The following is a 17,633-nucleotide window of genomic DNA, read 5'->3' on the forward strand; positions in this document are numbered from 1 at the left end:
CTTAATTAAGATAAAGTAAAAACAGTGTTAGATTACTTTATTTTTCCTTTTTTGCTTTCTGTTTTTTTAATTTATTTTATCTTTATTAGTTCTGAGTTTATTTTTAGTATTACTGCTTTGTTGTTTATTTTGTTAAATTAATTGCCGTTATTTTTTTATTTTTTTATTTTTACTATTGTTTGGTTTGGTTAAGAACTTGCCCTCATTGAAGTGGCCTGTTCTACTTGGCTCATAAATTGGGCATGTCTATTCAGACATGCCCATAACTTTGTAAAAAGCTTAAGAGCCCAAAGTCCTTAGGCCCAGAGTCACCTGACTCAGGCCCAGAACCAATCTAGTTCTGAGAAAATTCCAAGACCCTTAAGGGTTAGTTTTGGAATCCTAGTTCTGAAAATTATTCAGAAAATACTAGAAACTTCTAGAATAGGGACAATTGTCCCAATGCTGAGTAGGAAAATAGGGATAAGATCAAAAAATATCCAAAAATTGGACACTTGTCCATTTTTTGAGATAAGAAAGGTACTAGAAATTGGACAACTGTCCATTTCTGTTAAGAAAGATGCCATTTTCCTAATTTATGAGAATTTTGGCAGATTCTTTTGTACCCTAATTCTCATCCCTTTTTACTCCTTTACTCTATAAATACACTCTTTCCTTTTCATTATAAGGGCGGACACATTATAGACACCTGAAGATACACAATATACACACTGAAATAGCTACACACCCACACACACAACAACACACAGAAATCTCTGCACTACCTTAAGGTTTTCTCTTCATTTCCAAAAGAAAAACTTCTGAAAAACAATCTTGATTTTTCAGAGACAAAAATATACAATCCTTTCCTGTTTTCTTTTAAAAATCAGGTTGTTCTTCCTACCTTACTAGGTTTCATTGCTGCTGCTTTACTTCAAGCTTTCAGAGACTTATTTTCTTACTTATTAATTTTTGCTGCTATCAAGGTACTTCCTTAAACAATGTAAATATTTAAATCTTGTTGTATCATGACTATGATTCTACTGGTTATCAAAAATCTGTGTTCTGTTTGAATATTGCATAAAGTTATTTGGTTGAGAGTAGTTAGTTATTTATACTGCTTGATTCATTTAAGTCATGGTAGCTTTTATATTAAAATATTCTTAAAACTGTAAAAAAAAAAACTGTTTAAAGCTTTATATATTCACAAAATCTGTATGTGCGTGTGTAATAGTAGAAGCAAAAACAACACACACAGACATTTTTTTAGAAAATTTATTAAAGTAGTAATAGATAGATTTGTTATCACTAATATAATAATTTAGCTTTTATATTATATTATCATGTACAATGTGTTGGTTTAATTAGTAGTTTTACCATTTCATTTAAAACAATCAAATATAGTAAATCTGATTCCATTAGTTCTAAGCCATGAAAAAACTAGGTTTTTCAAGCAAACCTAATAGTAATCAGGGTACATTTTCAGGCCCAAATCAATTGGGTCTACGAGATTGTACTCTGAAATTTTGACTAATAAATTAAATTGATAATTCAAGTGAAGGCAGTGATTTTTTGTTGTTTTAAATACACAATGAGTCTTAAACTTAGCACTTTAACATAAGTTACTAAGAGGCTTAGGCAATCAGTAGGAAATTATCCAAAAATTAACCAAAATTTTGATTTATTTTGTTCGTATCCCAAGACCCCTGTTAACTTCTTTTTTTAAGATAAACAAAATATAGGTAAAATCTGATAATTGTTGTTACAAATTTTAATTTCAAAATCATTCCACAAATATACACTGGGCCAGTCACTTGGATTCATTATCATCAGGCCCAAATTATTTTTTGAGTTATTTGTCCACAAATGGATATTGGGCCAGAGTCATCCAGACTCATTATTAGGCCCAAACCTTCTTGCATTAAATGTGTTTAATTGATTGAATGCTTAATAATATTGTGTTTGGACCAGAGTTATTTGGACTCCATGATCACTAGGCCCAAATCGTTTGGACTGAATTCATTTAGCTGCCTTAAAATATGCATTGGGCCAGAGTCAATTAGACTCAAGCAGGCCCAAATTCTTTTGAACTGAATTCATTAGCTAGGCCCAATAACGAATAATATATGTCTTGAGCTAGAGTTCATTTGGACTCAGTCCTTATCAGGCCTCAAACTTTAAATCTGGGCCTGCTTGACAGATAATACATAGGCTGCCCCCATCTAATACAAACAAACATATCACCTAATATTGAACCTTTATACTTAGCCATATGACATCGAGTATTTAGTTTAGAGACATAAGCATAACTTAAGGTATTTATAATCAACTTAATTATTACAATTATGTACACGCACGCGTGACATAGTTGTGATGCTAAAAACAAACCAAGGTACATGTTCGCGTGACCATGTTCAAACAATCATAATAAATAAAACGCCTTAATTAAACACTCGTAGAAATGCTTTAGGTGCATATTTTAAACTACTATCGTGATTGCGTACATGTCCGCGTGACGTGATCCCGATATCCAAAATTAAATCGAGGTATGCGTTCGCGCAACTTTGGTCAAACAATCTTAAATTAATAAAGCACAATTAATTGTGTACACGTTCGCATGACATGATTTTAGTGCCCCAAACAAAGCGGACTTACACACATATAGTCTGTTTCAAAGATTAAATCCATAAATACTATAATTAAAAGCGGTAAAAGGTAAATGCACATAGGTTCTAAAATACGTAATTAAATAATTTAGTTAAGCCAAGTATATGATTAAAGCGACCGTACTAAAACCACGAAACTCGGGAGTGCCTCACACTTTCTCCTGGGTTAACAAAATTTCTTACCCGGTCTTCTGTGTTTCGCAGACTTTAAACATAGTCAATTTCCTCGATTTGGGATTTAAAATAAACCGGTGACTTGGGACACCATATAAATTATTCCAAGTGGCGACTCTGAAATTGAATAAATAATCCTATTTCGATTAATATCACTTTAATTGAAAAAACTCCCCTATCCTTCATCGAAAAAAAGGAGGTGTGACAGCTCTGGCGACTCTGTTGAGGACCGAACCCAGAATCTCTGGTTCAAGGTTCAAGAATTTGAGCTTGTAATGTAATTTGTACTTGGCTTTATTCATTGTTGATATTACTGTATTTTTGGGCCTAATGTGCTAATTGCTGCTCATTTACCGCTTTGATATTATTTGAACTATATTAAACTATCTTCTTACGCCTCCCTTCTCAGTCTTCTAAAAATATGGTGCACACATACGCGTGTCCCACTTTTCTGTTAGAGCTCGTACCAAATAGAACGAGGATGGATTAGCTACTAGGCCGGGTAGACTTTCGTGCTCCCTGTACGTTGCCCCCACCTCGGCTCAAGTTGTCTGCTTGGGTAAGACATGTCTAGAATACACCCCCAGGTTTAAACCTAGAATAACATAGCCTCACGTCGGATCCCTAGTAGGTACGTTTGTTTGTATCACGTGCATTTGACTTAGGGGACTCATCACAGGGGTTGGGTCCGTCTAGGACAGGTATACCCGAAATAAAAGACCATCCTGATGCATCTTACGTGCTATGTGCGCATTTATTTATTTCGGCTTATTTGTTGACCGGTTAAGAAAATAGAAATAACAGAAAAATCAAGAATGAGGTAGGATAGGAAATTCACCCGGTTCTAAAAATTCCGGTATTTGAAAATTCCTCGAAACTCTGCCAAAATTTTCGAAAAAGAGAGAAAAAGAAAATGCATTTCAAAAATAAAAGTAAGTCAATATCATGCTTTTCCAATGATGTCAAAACTAACCAAACTATGCGGGTCTGAATCTCACCGGATGTGAGATACGTAGGCAAATCTCATCGGTGCCGACCCCAATTTTTTCAACCAAATAAATAAAGTATGTCCATTGATCAAAAAATAAAAAAACCGACCCAGCTTCAGTTAAGTCCTGCGCCGTTTTTGCCGGAATAGCCTTAGAATACCTTTAAATTATCGAAGGGCTATTCTCGCTAAGAACGGACATGTCTGTCAATAAGGCATCACTTTTTCCATAAAATGCCTTACCCCGGCCTCAAAACTTTATTTGAAAGTAGGAAGGGGCCATTATTGCAAAGATGATCATTTTGGCCAACGCTGCATAAATAGCCACCTTCAGGTGATTTCCCTTTGAAAAATTGAAAACTGGTTTTTGCAAAAGAGTCCGCTGCTCTGTCTTTCGAACTAGAGACAACCCTAACCCTAACCATTCACAGGTACAAAATGAATAATGCCCAGAACCCGCCGTTAAATATTGTAGAGCAGGCTCCACTGCAGCTTCAAATGTGGTGGTATGGCTTGGGTAAAGATGGTCAAGACTGGGTAGTAGAACATTTGAGTGCTCTCACGGATATTATGAAAGTCAAGCCCCAGAATGATCTGATCAAGACTTTAGTGCCCTTGTGGGATCCCGTTCATGATGTCTTCCGCTTCTCGGACTTTGAGCTCACTCACACCCTGGAGGAAATAGCTGGATATACTGGTTTTGGCCGGGACTTGAGAAAACAGCAACTTATATTCCCAAGGCCTCCCTCTGTGTTCTGGTTCTTTGATATCTTGAACATCAGTAAATAAATAAGGAAGAACAATGTAAACGATGGATGTTGCTCTTTCTACTTCCTGTACTCCAGGTATGGACATCCAAATGGGTTTGAAACGCATGAAAAAGGGTTGAACAACAAGCAAAGCAAAGATACTTGGAAAATTCATCGTCGCTTTGCTTTCATAGTGGCATTCCTGGGCATCATGGTCTTCCCAAATGAAAAAGGGACGATTGATATCTGTATGGCTAGAATTGCACAATTCCTAACTGCCAAAGAAGATCACACACTTGCTCTACTTATATTATCGGATATCTATCGGGCATTAACACGGTGTAAGGCTGGGGCGACATTCTTTGAAGGTTGCAATATCCTTCTACAAATGTGGTTAATTGAACATCTTCGCCACCATTCGAAATTTATAAGCTACGACCCAAGCAAGAGCAACTTCATTGAGAGTTATGAGGAGAGGGTAAAAGATTACAACTCTCCAGAAGGGGTTGAAGCTTGGATCGCCCACTTGAGAACTTTAAAGCCGAATCAGATTGAGTGGACTTTAGGATGGCTCCCAGTGAGGGAAGTTATATACATGACAGCCACAAAAAACTATTTGCCACAAAAAACTATTTGCTATTGATGGGCTTGAGAAGTGTCCAACCATATGCACCCCAAAGGGTTCTGAGGCAATTGGGAAGGTATCAAGTAGTGCCTGAGGGTGAAGACTTGAGTATCCAAGTTATTGAGCTACATCCCGAAGCCCCACTTCCCAAAGCTTTAATTCAACAAATCTGAAATGGGTGCCGATACTTAAAAGAGGACACCCAAGTACCTGATCTTGCCAAAGGTGAAGTAGATTCGGGCTATGCCGCATGGTTCGAAAAAAGAAATTGCATTGATGAGGAACCGGAGCCCGATCCAGAAAGGCCCTCCAAGAGGCCTCATGTTCAAGTTTTTGGTGACAAAATCTAAGAACGGTTGGCCTGGGGAGAAAAAGAAAAGAAATATCAAGCCACTATCCATGCCTTGGAGGAAAAATTAAGAAATCTCGCATTTGACAATGATTTGCAGGCGCAGGTAGCTGAAGGTGAAAAGAGAAAGTTAACCCGAGAGAATGAGGCGCTCCGAGCCTAACTCCAAATTATGAAGATAGCCGCCGAAACGCCTATAAGAAGCGAGAGAGATGAAAAGATCATCAACAACTTAAGAATGAAGGTCCATGACTATGCAGCCGACTTGATAAAAAACAAAAAAGATTTGCTAGATGCTCAAACAAAACTAGCTAAGAGAGCAGAAGAATAGGCCCACCATTTGAGACAAAAATATGGCAAAGAAATAACAATTCTAAAGGATAAGTTGTTTGCCCTTGGGAATGAGATGGTCCAGCAAACCAAAGATTTCAAAACAGAAAAAGAGCATTGCTACACACTAATTTGCCAACTAGAAGAAAGTGTGCAACAGCTACAGGACCAAAACAATACCAGCGCACAAGTGTTGGAGGCCCGGGCACAGCAAATTGGGCGTCTGCGTCAAGAGAAAGGAGTTATCAGAACCAGGATTAAGAAGATAACTGACTATGTCGTGATGAAATGTCACGAGTGTGAAGACATGACTAGGTCCATATTTTTCGCTTCTATGATGACCTTCGTTCACCAAGTAATGGATGACTTAGACCATCTTCAAGAAGATATTTCACGAAGGCCCACGCAAAGACCAGCTAATGCCCCACAGGCTCCAAGAAGACCAGTAGAGGCTCTCGTGTACTTTTGACTTTCCAGTTTTCGAGTCTGTACTTTACTGCTTTCTAGAGTTTTGTTCAAAATTGTTTTGTAATTTATTTTGAGTCTGTATTATTTTCCTTTATAGTCGTCAGTACTTTAATTCCCTGTAATGAAAAACCCAAAAAAAAGAAGGAGATATCTTTGTTAATGAAATGAAAAAAATGTGCTTTGTTATTTCATACTTATCCCCTGAACTACGTAATGATTTGATTCATGCGGCGTCATGATACGTAGGCAATCCACGTAGGATTCGATCATAACCCTAAAGAAAGCAATTAAGAAAACAAAAGAGAGAGACAATAAAGCCGGGATGAAACACACAGTCGTTGCAAAACATTTAGGAAAATGTTTAACTGTTGTGCATTGCATCCCCCAATATGCGATTCCCTATATGTTAAATGTCTCGAACTAACCAATTTGTTGTGTGTGCTCTAAAAGAACATGTTCTATTTTTAGGTGGTTGGTTTTGTAGTGATAATCTGGCTTCACACCCTTATTTCACGAGATCTAACGGAAGTATCGCCATGACCTCAGAAAGTCATCTATCCATCATTGAGCCCGAGGATAGCCCGGTATCTGCTATCCCGCAGTCAGAGTCAGCAGCTACTGAGGAAACTAGAAGGCTACAATGTCGTATGCTAGAAATGTGGGACGCCTGGTCCAACAGCAGGGAACCACCCAGTACTATTCCTGGATTCCCTGAATTTCTCCCCAGGACGGGAGGAACCACCAATGTCCATATCCCAGTGACCAACCTATTCATCCCATTTGGGTACCCCACTATGTCAACTAACTTCGCTGGTATGCCTTCTGAGGTTCGCCCCTATGCACCATCTTCAGGAATATCATCTACAGTGTTCACAGCACCACCAGCCTTTAGCATGTCACAACCAACACTACCTCGAAAAACCTTCGAACCATCAACTTTTACTTTCCAAGCTCCCCAATTCCAATTGGACACCGCTCGGGTTACCCCAAATTCCTATCCTCAACACCCACAATTTGAGTCTCATGTAGAACATGAGAAAGCTGCGAGGAATCCTGAATAAGAGGAGATAGCGCGAAAAATAAAAAGCATCGAGCAAAGTCTCAAGAACATGTAGGGCCCGAGTGGCCAGAAGAGCATTTCATATGCGGATCTGTGCCTGTTCCCTCATGTGCATTTACCTATCGGCTTCAAAACACCAAAGTTCGAAAGATATGACGGGCATGGAGACCCGATTGCTCACTTAAAGCGATATTATAACCAACTGAGGGATACTGGTGGAAAAAAGGAGCTGTTAGTGGCCTATTTCAGAGAAAGCCTCACCAGAATTGCTTCTGAGTGGTATATGGACCAAGACATCTCCCATTGGAATATATGGGATGACCTGGCCCGGGATTTTGTAAGGAAATTCCAATACAATGTTGATATATCCCCGGACAGAAATTCTTTGACGTACCTCAAAAAGAAAGTTTTGGAAAGCTTCCGAGAATACGCTATCAAATGGCATGAACAAGCGGCCAGGGTAAAACCCCCGATGGATGAGACCGAGATGGTCAGTGTCTTCTTACATACCCAAGAGACCGATTATTTCCAAAACATGATGTCTGTCATGGGTAAACCGTTCGCGGAGGCCATTAAGATTGGAGAAATGGTAGAAAATGGCCTAAAAACAGGCCGCATCTTAAGTCAATCAGCTCTAAGAGCCACTTCCCAAGCCATTCAGAGCGGCTCGGGAGGTTTAGCAAGCCGAAAGAAAAAAGAAGAGGGAGCCATGATGGCTTCGAGCTTAAGAAACTCTCGGCAACCCCGGGATTATTCTGGTCCACCTTCCAGGGCCCCGCAGCATTATTACCCCCACCAGGATGCAGCCTATGCTATGGCCTCACATCCTTATGCAGAAATGAACGCTCAACCATACACTCGACCACATCAACATTACAATCAGAACAGAGCTCCACCTCCAAGAAACAACCCTCCTCACTAAGCCTCGAATAATCCCCGTCCACCACAGAATAATTACCAATATAACACCCGTCCCCGTGAACCACCCAGAAAAGCTGACTTCACACCCATTGGCGAGTCGTACTCCAGCCTCTTCCCAAAATTAGTCCAAATGGGCTTGTTGCAGCCTGTACCTCCGAACAGACAGAACCCAGAATCTCTATCCTACAGGCCAGGTACCAGGTGCGCTTATCACTCCGGGGTGGTAGGGCATGACACTGAAGATTGTTGGACCCTTAAGAGAGCAGTCGAGAACCTGATCGAACAGAAAATGGTAGTTCTAAGGGATGAGGAAGTCCCCAATGTAACCAACAACCCGTTACTAACCCACAACAATGGGCCGGTCATCGGGATGATCTGTGAAGACAAAGAATTCGACCCCGCATTAAAAGCGATTATTTTCATTGCTAATCCAGAGAAGAAACCTAAAGCAGTGGCAAAACAGGTCAGGGATGATAAAAAGATGAATTCCACTCCCCAAAATAAAGAAAAGGACGGGGAAGAAAAAACAGGGGCAGCACATGCCAAAGAGGCCATTCTCTACATCCCAAGAGCCCCCAGAAAGGGACAGCTCATGTTAAACCCTCCCAAGAGATTGGAGCAGAGGAAAACCACGCCAAATCTGCCAAAAATATATGTACCAAGAGGGACTTACGTGGCACGGAGGCCAGTCATTCCACCTAGGCTGGATGAGCCTTTAATCATTACCCGCATGCCACAATATCCCATAAAAGACACTACTGTCGTCCCTTGGAACTACAATCAGACAATTGTCACATATAAAGGGAAGGAAGTTAAAGGGAAAGTGAATGAAACAAACCAATCTGGGAAGTATCATAACCCAGAAGAATTGAACAAAACCAAGCAGAAGCGTTTCCCCCTCAAAAGGCCTGTAACTGCTGAAGAAGCGGAGTAATTATTCCGTAAGATGAAAACCTCGAAGTATGATGTAATTGATGAACTGAGAAAGGCCCCCTCCCAGGTTTCACTCTTGTATATACTTATGAGCTCAAACGAACACCAAAAGGTGCTTCTAAAGACGCTGAATGAGGCGTATGTTCCAATTGAGACCACGGTTGAACAGTTAGAAAGAATGGCAGAGCAAATTTTTAAGGTCAACCGAACCTCCTTCAGCCGAAACGATTTGCCTCCCGAAGGAGCCGCCCACAACAAGGCCCTTCACTTGACTGTCAAATGTGAGGGATGGTCCGGAGTCAATATTTTCCCTCTATCAACATTGCAGAGGATGGAAATTGGGACTGAAAGGATCAGACCAAACAATGTTTGCGTGCGTGCTTTCGACGGTGTCAAAAGGGATATGATAGGGGAAATTGACTTGATCCTAACCATTGTCCCCGTAGATTGTGAAGTAACATTCCAAGTTCTGGACATGGACACTTCCTATAACTTTCTCTTAGGAAGACCATAGATCCATGTCGTGGGAGCTGTGCCCTCTACTCCCCATCAAATGGTCAAATTCAAACATGAAAATCAAGAAATAGTTGTCCACGGAGAAGATGAATAGTCAATCTACAGGGACCTGTCAATCCCATGTCTGGAGGCCAGAGAGGAAAGTGAACACATCGTCTACCAAGCCTTTGAAATCGTAGTCGCCGACCAGTGCGATGAAGGAACCCCATGTCCTCAACCCTATTTATCAAGCACATTAATCATAATCGCCAGTGAGATGATCAAACATGGGTACAAGCTCGATAAAGGGCTCGGGGTATCTTTACAGGGCATCACAGAACCCGTTACCTTGGCTGCCAACAAGAAGTTCTTTGGCATAGGTTTCCAAGCTACCAGTGCCGACGAAAAATGGGCCGATGAACGTAAGAGAAATGGATGGGTCCTGCCTCAGCCAGTACCGTATCTCGCCAAGTCATTTTTTAAGCCAAGGTATATAGAATAAGAAGAAGAAAAATCCTTCACGGCCGAAGAAATTGAGTACATATGTGAGGCAATGAGGTGAATGTTGTACGAAGCCCACATGGTCCAACCGAGGGAAGGCTCAAACACTGTTGAGATGCAATACATGGGGCCAAATGATAAGCTTCAAAATTAGAAGGCTACTCCATACCCTGTCAGGCGGGAATCCCGGTAGTTCAGTCTTGCCATCTTTTCTGCATTCCGAGTTATTTTAGGGTGTAACTCGAATGTTTTATTTTGTTGTCTTTTTAAATTTCGATGTAAACCCTCCTATCTTCAAATTCAATGAAATGAAATCAATATTTCATCGGCTATGAATCGTTTCCTATTATTCTTTCTGATTATGCTATTTTTCTTATCTTTCTCTTTTTAGTTCTAATAATGCGGACTTAAATAACATGACATGCCTGTGGACTTCAGGCCCAGATCCTAAAACGTTGTCTAACTGTGAAATAATGAATCAAGAACCAGAATATAATGAAGATAAGGCTTTTAGGGATTTAAATCGAGAATTGGAACAATTTGAGAATAAGCCTAAGCCAAACTTAAATGAAACCGAGCCAGTTAATTTGGGCAGTTTAGAAGATATCAGAGAAACCATGATAAGCATTCACGCTGAGGAAAAAACTAGAGATGCATTGATTCAACTTTTGTTTGAATTTAAAGACGTGTTTGCATAGTCTTACGATGATATGCCAGGACTAAGTGTCGATTTAGTGGTACATAAGTTGCCAACTTATCCAGGCTGTCCATCTGTCCAACAAAAGCAAACAAAATTCAAAACAGACATCAGCGATAAGATTAAAGAATAGGTTGCCAAAAAATTAAAAGCTGGTGTGATCCGAGTAGTCCGATATACCACATGGTTGGCCAATGTAGTCCCAGTACCAAAGAAGGACGGGAAGATCCGAGTATGTGTTGACTACAGGGATTTGAACAAAGCAAGCCCCAAGGACAACTTCCCATTACCAAACATCCACATCCTTGTCGACAATTGTGCCAAACATGAGATACAGTCTTTTGTGGATTGTTATGATGTGTATTACCAAGTCCTGATGGATGAAGAATACGCAAAAAAGACAGATTTCACCACACCATGGGGGACTTACTGTTACAGGGTCATGCCATTCGGTCTGAAGAACGCCGGGGCAACTTACATGAGCGTTATGACCGCCATCTTCCATGACATGATGCACCAAGAAATCGAGGTGTACGTTGATGACGTAATCATTAAATCCAGAACACAAGAAGGCTATGTGCGAGATTTGAGAAAGTTCTTTGAGCGTCTACGTAAGTATGACTTAAAATTAAACCATGCTAAATGTGCATTTGGGGTTCCATCTAGGAAACTCTTGGGATTTATAGTCAGTCGGAGGGGTATTGAGTTGGATCCAATAAAGATAAAATCTATCCGAGATCTACCACCTCCGAAAACCAAGAAAGAGGTCATGAGTTTGCTGGGAAGGTTAAATTACATCAGTAGATTCATCACTCAGCTCACGACCACATGTGAGCCCATATTTAAGCTGCTAAAGAAAGATGAGGCGATTAAATGGACGGATGAGTGTCAGGAAGCTTTTGACAAAATCAAAGAATATTTGTCAAATCCGCCGGTGTTGGTTCCACCTGAGCCTGGAAGGCCTTTGTTCTTATACTTGACGGTCCTGGAGAATTCTTTTGGCTGCGTCCTCGGGCAACATGATGTGACCGGGAATAAAGAGCAAGCCATATACTATTTGAGCAAGAAATTTACTGGTTATGAAGCCAAGTACACTTTGCTGGAAAGAACTTGTTGTGCCTTAACTTGGGTCGCTCAAAAGATTAGACATTATTTGTTGGCTTATACCACATATCTCATAACCAGAATGGATCCTCTTAAATACATATTCCATAAACCAATGCCTACGGGAAGGTTAGCAAAATGGCAAATCCTGTTCACTGAGTTTGACATTGTCTATGTCACCCGCACGGCGATGAAAGCTCAAGCCTTGGCGGATCATTTAGCTGAGAACCCGGTTGATAATGAATACCAACCCCTAAGCACATACTTTCCGGACGAGGATAAACTCAGTTGAAATAATTCCAGAGCACACCAATGCTTGGAAAATATTCTTTGATGGAGCTGTAAATGCAAAAGGTGTCGGGATTGGGGCAATTTTGATTTCGCCTACTGGTCAGCACTATCCTGTTACGTCCCGACTTCGGTTCTTCTGTACGAATAACATTGCTGAATATGAAGCTTGCATCATGGGCATGAACATGGCAATTGACATGGATATAGAAGAATTACTAATCATGGGAGACTCTGATTTGATCATTCGGCAAGCACAATGCGAATGGGAAACTCGAGATATCAACCTTATCCCATATAGACAACATGTGGAAGATCTCAGCAAATAGTTCAAATCCGTTGAATTCAAGTATATTCCTCGATTCCACAATGAGTTAGCCGATGCACTAGCTACCTTAGCTGCAATGCTGCCATATCCAGGCAATGTCCATATTGACCTGCTGGAGACTCAAACTCGAGAAAGACATGGTTATTGCTATGCAGTTGAAGTAGAACCAGATGTTCAACCATGGTACCATGATATCAAAAGGTTCTTGAAAATAAAGGAATACCCCGAGCAGGCCAGTGGAGACCAAAAGAAAACCATTAGAAGGCTTGCCAGCAGTTTCTTCTTAAGCGGAGAAATGTTGTATAAGAGAACTCCACCTTTGAATCTTTTAAGGTGTATGGATGCCAAAGAAGCCGAAAAGATCATGAATGAAGTGCATTCAGGAGTATGCGGGCCCCACATGAACGGATATGTCCTCGCAAAGAAAATCCTGCGGGCAGGTTATTACTGGATGACCATGGAAAAGGATTGCTTCAGTTTTGTCCGGAAGTGCCATCAGTGTCAAATACACGGTGACATGATTCATGCACCGCCTTCAGAGTTGCATCCTATTTCAGCACCTTGGTCGTTTGTTGCTTGGGGTATGGATGTCATTGGGCCGATCGAGCCTAAAGCCTCAAATGGGCATAGATTCATCTTGGTTGCCATTGATTACTTCACAAAATGGGTCGAAGCGGTCACTTTTAAAGCCGTCACCAAGAAAGCAGTGGTGGACTTCGTACATTCCAACATTATCTGTCATTTTGGTATTCCAAAAACTATCATTACCGACAACGCTGCAAATCTGAACAGTCATTTGATGAGGGAGGTATGCGAACAATTTAAAATTACGCATCGCAATTCTACCCCTTACTGACCCAAAGCCAATGGTGTCGTTGAAGCAGCAAACAAAAATATCAAGAAGATACTCAGGAAAATGATTCAAAGTTCTAGACAATGGCATGAGAAACTGCCTTTCGCATTATTGGGATATCGCACAACCGTGCGCACATCGGTTGAGGCCACGCCTTACTTATTGGTTTATGGCACTCAAGCTGTTATACCTGCAGAAGTTGAAATTCCCTCTCTTAAAATCATTGTTGAAGCTGAGATCGAGGATGATGAATGGGTCAAGACCCGGCTAGAACAATTAACTATGATTGATGAAAAGCGGATGGCCGCAGTTTGTCACGGGCAGTTGTACCAACAAAGAATGGCCCGCGCCTACAACAAGAAAATGTGGCCCAGGAGATTCGAAGTGGGGCAACTCATTCTGAGACGTATTCTCCCGCATCACGAGGAAGCAAAAGGAAAATTTGCTCCAAATTGAAAAGGTCCGTACATTATAAGAAAACTGTTGCCGGAAGGGGATTTGTACTTGGGAGACATTGAAGGAAATGACCCTGAAACAGTTGTCAATGCGGATGCGGTCAAAAGGTATTATGTTTAACCCCTTTAGATGTCTTAATACTCTCCGATTGGGATGACGAAGGCTTTCATTCTCGCTACCCAAACACTATCAAGTTTTTCTAAACCCTTTGAGCCGGTTACTCTTCTTTGATCACACTCCTTGGAACCTGAAAGTTCAATTATAAAAAAAAACAATCAAATCAATCAATCAAAACAAAAATGAAACAAAAACAAAATGTTTACTTGAACTACGTTAGACTTGATTCCGAAAGGATACGTAGGCAGCCTCACTCTGGAGTTCAGTCACACCAAAATAAAAATTCAAATTCCCTCGAAGATGAAACTAGGGCAGGATTTATAATGGTTTGGCGACGCTTTCGCCTGAAAGGTTCCAAGGTTGTAATTCAATTCAAATTTTTTCTACCCAAATCCTGTTGAAGTCCTTCCGATCAATCGGTAGAGATGTCCAAAATTAGAGAATACAGTGACTTGGATTTAATGCGACCAAATGAGAGAAATTGAAAATGAGAGAGTCTCGTTAGTGAAAACACGCAAAGAGCACTACAAGACGATGGTGAGAAGAGAAATGAGAGAGGTTAACTGGTGAAAACCCGCAAAGGGTACCACTGATTGAAAAAGAGGATAATTGGTCACTGACATGAACACAATCCTGGGCAAGGTTTCTCAAATCTTGAGGTATAAGCTATGATGGATTTCTGAGAGTTGGATGGTTCGCACAGATCGCGCATCCAGTCCAAGAGGCATGTCATATTCATTGAAGTCCGCATACACTCCAGATAAGTCCTTCTTTTCTTCCCCCGAAATGGATACCTCTTGTCTAAATTCATTCATCCATTCCGTTGTTTGTTTTTCTTTCAATCCCTTTCGGTCTAATTTTATTCTAAAATAAGACAAAGAAAGGATGGCAAGACTAATTTACAAGGTTCTCATTTGATACAAGCTAGTACGCAAAAGTGCCCAGCCTCGGCAGGTGCATCGAGTCGACATCGACTGGCCATGATGGCTGATGCTTTGAAGTCAAGAATTCCTGAAAGGAAAGGGATCAAAGTCAAAATGCCGCAAAGGCAAAAGAAAGTTAAAGAAGGTTAAGTCCCGCGTGATTAACTGTTCTGATAAAGTTTTGGAAAAGTCAAGATCTCTAGGGTTAGAAATGAAACCAATCCCCAGCAAGTAAGCAAGCAGTTGAGATCTTCGTCAAAAGGACGGGCCGAGATCAATTTACCAAAATAATCAAGGCCACAAAACCAACCACCATTTCAAACTGACAAATTGTTCTTTGTTGAAGAAAACAGGAAACGGGTGCAACCCGAAAGCAACCTTGCAAAAAGCAGGGGCAACCAAAAGGAAAACCGCGCAAGGGCTGGAAATAGCTTTGCAATAACAACTTCAAAAGGGAAGTCTACTCCAAAATTCTTTCCCCCATTCACTCACTCTCTGAAAAATAAAGGAAGGAAAGAAGAAATGATGTTGAAAATAATTCAAAACTACGGTCTCTGATCCCCAGCTGCGTCTTTTCCAACATAGGGTCTCCACTCCCTAGTTGATGCCAGCGTAACCTGATGACTTTACAACATAGGGTCCCACTCCCTAGTTGATGCCAACATAACCTGATGACTTTCCAACGTAGGGTTCCACTCTCTAGTTGATGCCAGCATAACCTGAAGACTTTCCAACATAGGGTCCCACTCCCTAGTTGATGCCAGCATAACCTGATGACTTTCCAACATAGGGTCCCACTCCCTAGTTGATGCCAACATAACCTGATGACTTTCCAACGTAGGGTTCCACTCTCTAGTTGATGCCAGCATAACCTGAAGACTTTTCGGCATAGGGTCTCCACTCCCTAGTTAATGCCAACATAGGGTCCCACTCCCTAGTTGATACCAGCATAACCTGGTATTTTTTTCCAACATAAGGTCTCCAATCCCTAGTTGATTTTACTTTTAGACATAGGGTCTCCACTCCATAGTCTACATTTACTCTGGGTACACTATTCCCGTCTTTTTATCGCTTTCGATAATGAAGTAGTATAGAATTTTGTTACGATAACTCACGAAATTTTCCTAGTGAAAACTGGGGCAGAAAATTCCGTTCGTTTGTTTTGATTCTTGAGCAGGTTATTCCTTAAAGTACTGGGTTCGAGACGACCAAAAGAAGACGTCTCAATCCAGAATAAAAGAAAAGAAGAAAAAGAAAAAAACCAAAGTACAGAAGCAGAGAAGATATGGGCTGCTCAAGACGAGATTGAAGTCCCAAGTTTTGCATGTCCCATCTTGATCCGAAAAGATGAAGAAGATTGAACCAGTACCTGCAGCTAACAAGCATCAAGATCCAGATTAGAGTCTGCATAAAGAGCCAGCCAAGACTCAAGACCAAGCTTCGAAAAATTTACAGATAGAAATCTTGTAACTCGTAGCTGATAGGCTTAGTTAGTTTTCTTTATTTTTTACTTTGGTGTAATAAGGAGTTCAGCAGCAGTAACAACAACAACAACAACAGCAATGAAATCACAGTTTTCCGGTAGTCCCAGCTACCAAAACTTCTAGAACTACACTGACATGATTCCTTTATAGCCAAGGATATGTAGGCAACCTTTGAAGCAAGGTTCGGTCAAATATTTTCAAAACGCTTCCCATGGAGTATCAAAAAGGGTAACATTGGTCCATGACTGCTCACTTTGTCTTTGCCCGAAAACTCTTCGTGTTTTCGAGCAAAAAGGGGTAACTGTGAGCATGTAATTTTTACCCTACCAAAATATTCCTACAAAATTAATAAATAAATTATTCATATTTATATTTTTAGATTTGTTTTTAGGATTTTTGTTAATTATTTGAAATTATTTGCATTTAGTTGCACTTTTTTTCATTTTTGAAGTTATGAAAAATAACAAAAAAATATTTAAACATTCATCATATTGCATTATTAGGTTTTTAATTTAATTTATCACCTAATTGCGCAATTTAATCATATTATTAAAAGAAAATCACAAAAATTATTTATTTTTGACATTGTTAGTTTTAATGTTAAAATTAGTAGTTTTACTTGTTATAACTTAGGATTGATTAATTAGGTAAATAGTTAATTAATTTTACAAATTAGGATAGCCTAGTACTTAATTAGGATTTTTAGTTAAGTTAATTAGATTTTTTGAAATTAATTAAATTAATTAGGAGACTAATTAAATTAATTGGACTGGGCCAGTGTAAAAACCAGCCCAATCCCCAAAATCTAGCCCAAAATTACCTAGCCCAATCCCCTAACCCGTCTGAAATCCAGCCTAAACCTAAACGGTGTCGTTTTAAGCACCAATTGATCCTAGCCGTTGATCTTCAATAGATCCAACGGCCCGGAACTCCCTTCCCCTAAGTATATATATGTCCAAACCCTCTCCTACCCCCCTCATTCTCGTCTCACCCCCCTCTCTCATACCTCTCTCTCTGAAACACCCCCAAACCCTAGAGACGACCTCCATAACCCATCTCTCTAACCACCGCCCTAAGCCGTCGCCGGAAATCGCCTACGGCGGCGGCGACACCCCAAAGCCACCCAAACTTACTCTCCTCACCTC

This window comes from Nicotiana tabacum, chromosome 19 (assembly GCF_000715075.1).
Source record: "Nicotiana tabacum cultivar K326 chromosome 19, ASM71507v2, whole genome shotgun sequence".
Taxonomy (NCBI): domain Eukaryota; kingdom Viridiplantae; phylum Streptophyta; class Magnoliopsida; order Solanales; family Solanaceae; genus Nicotiana; species Nicotiana tabacum.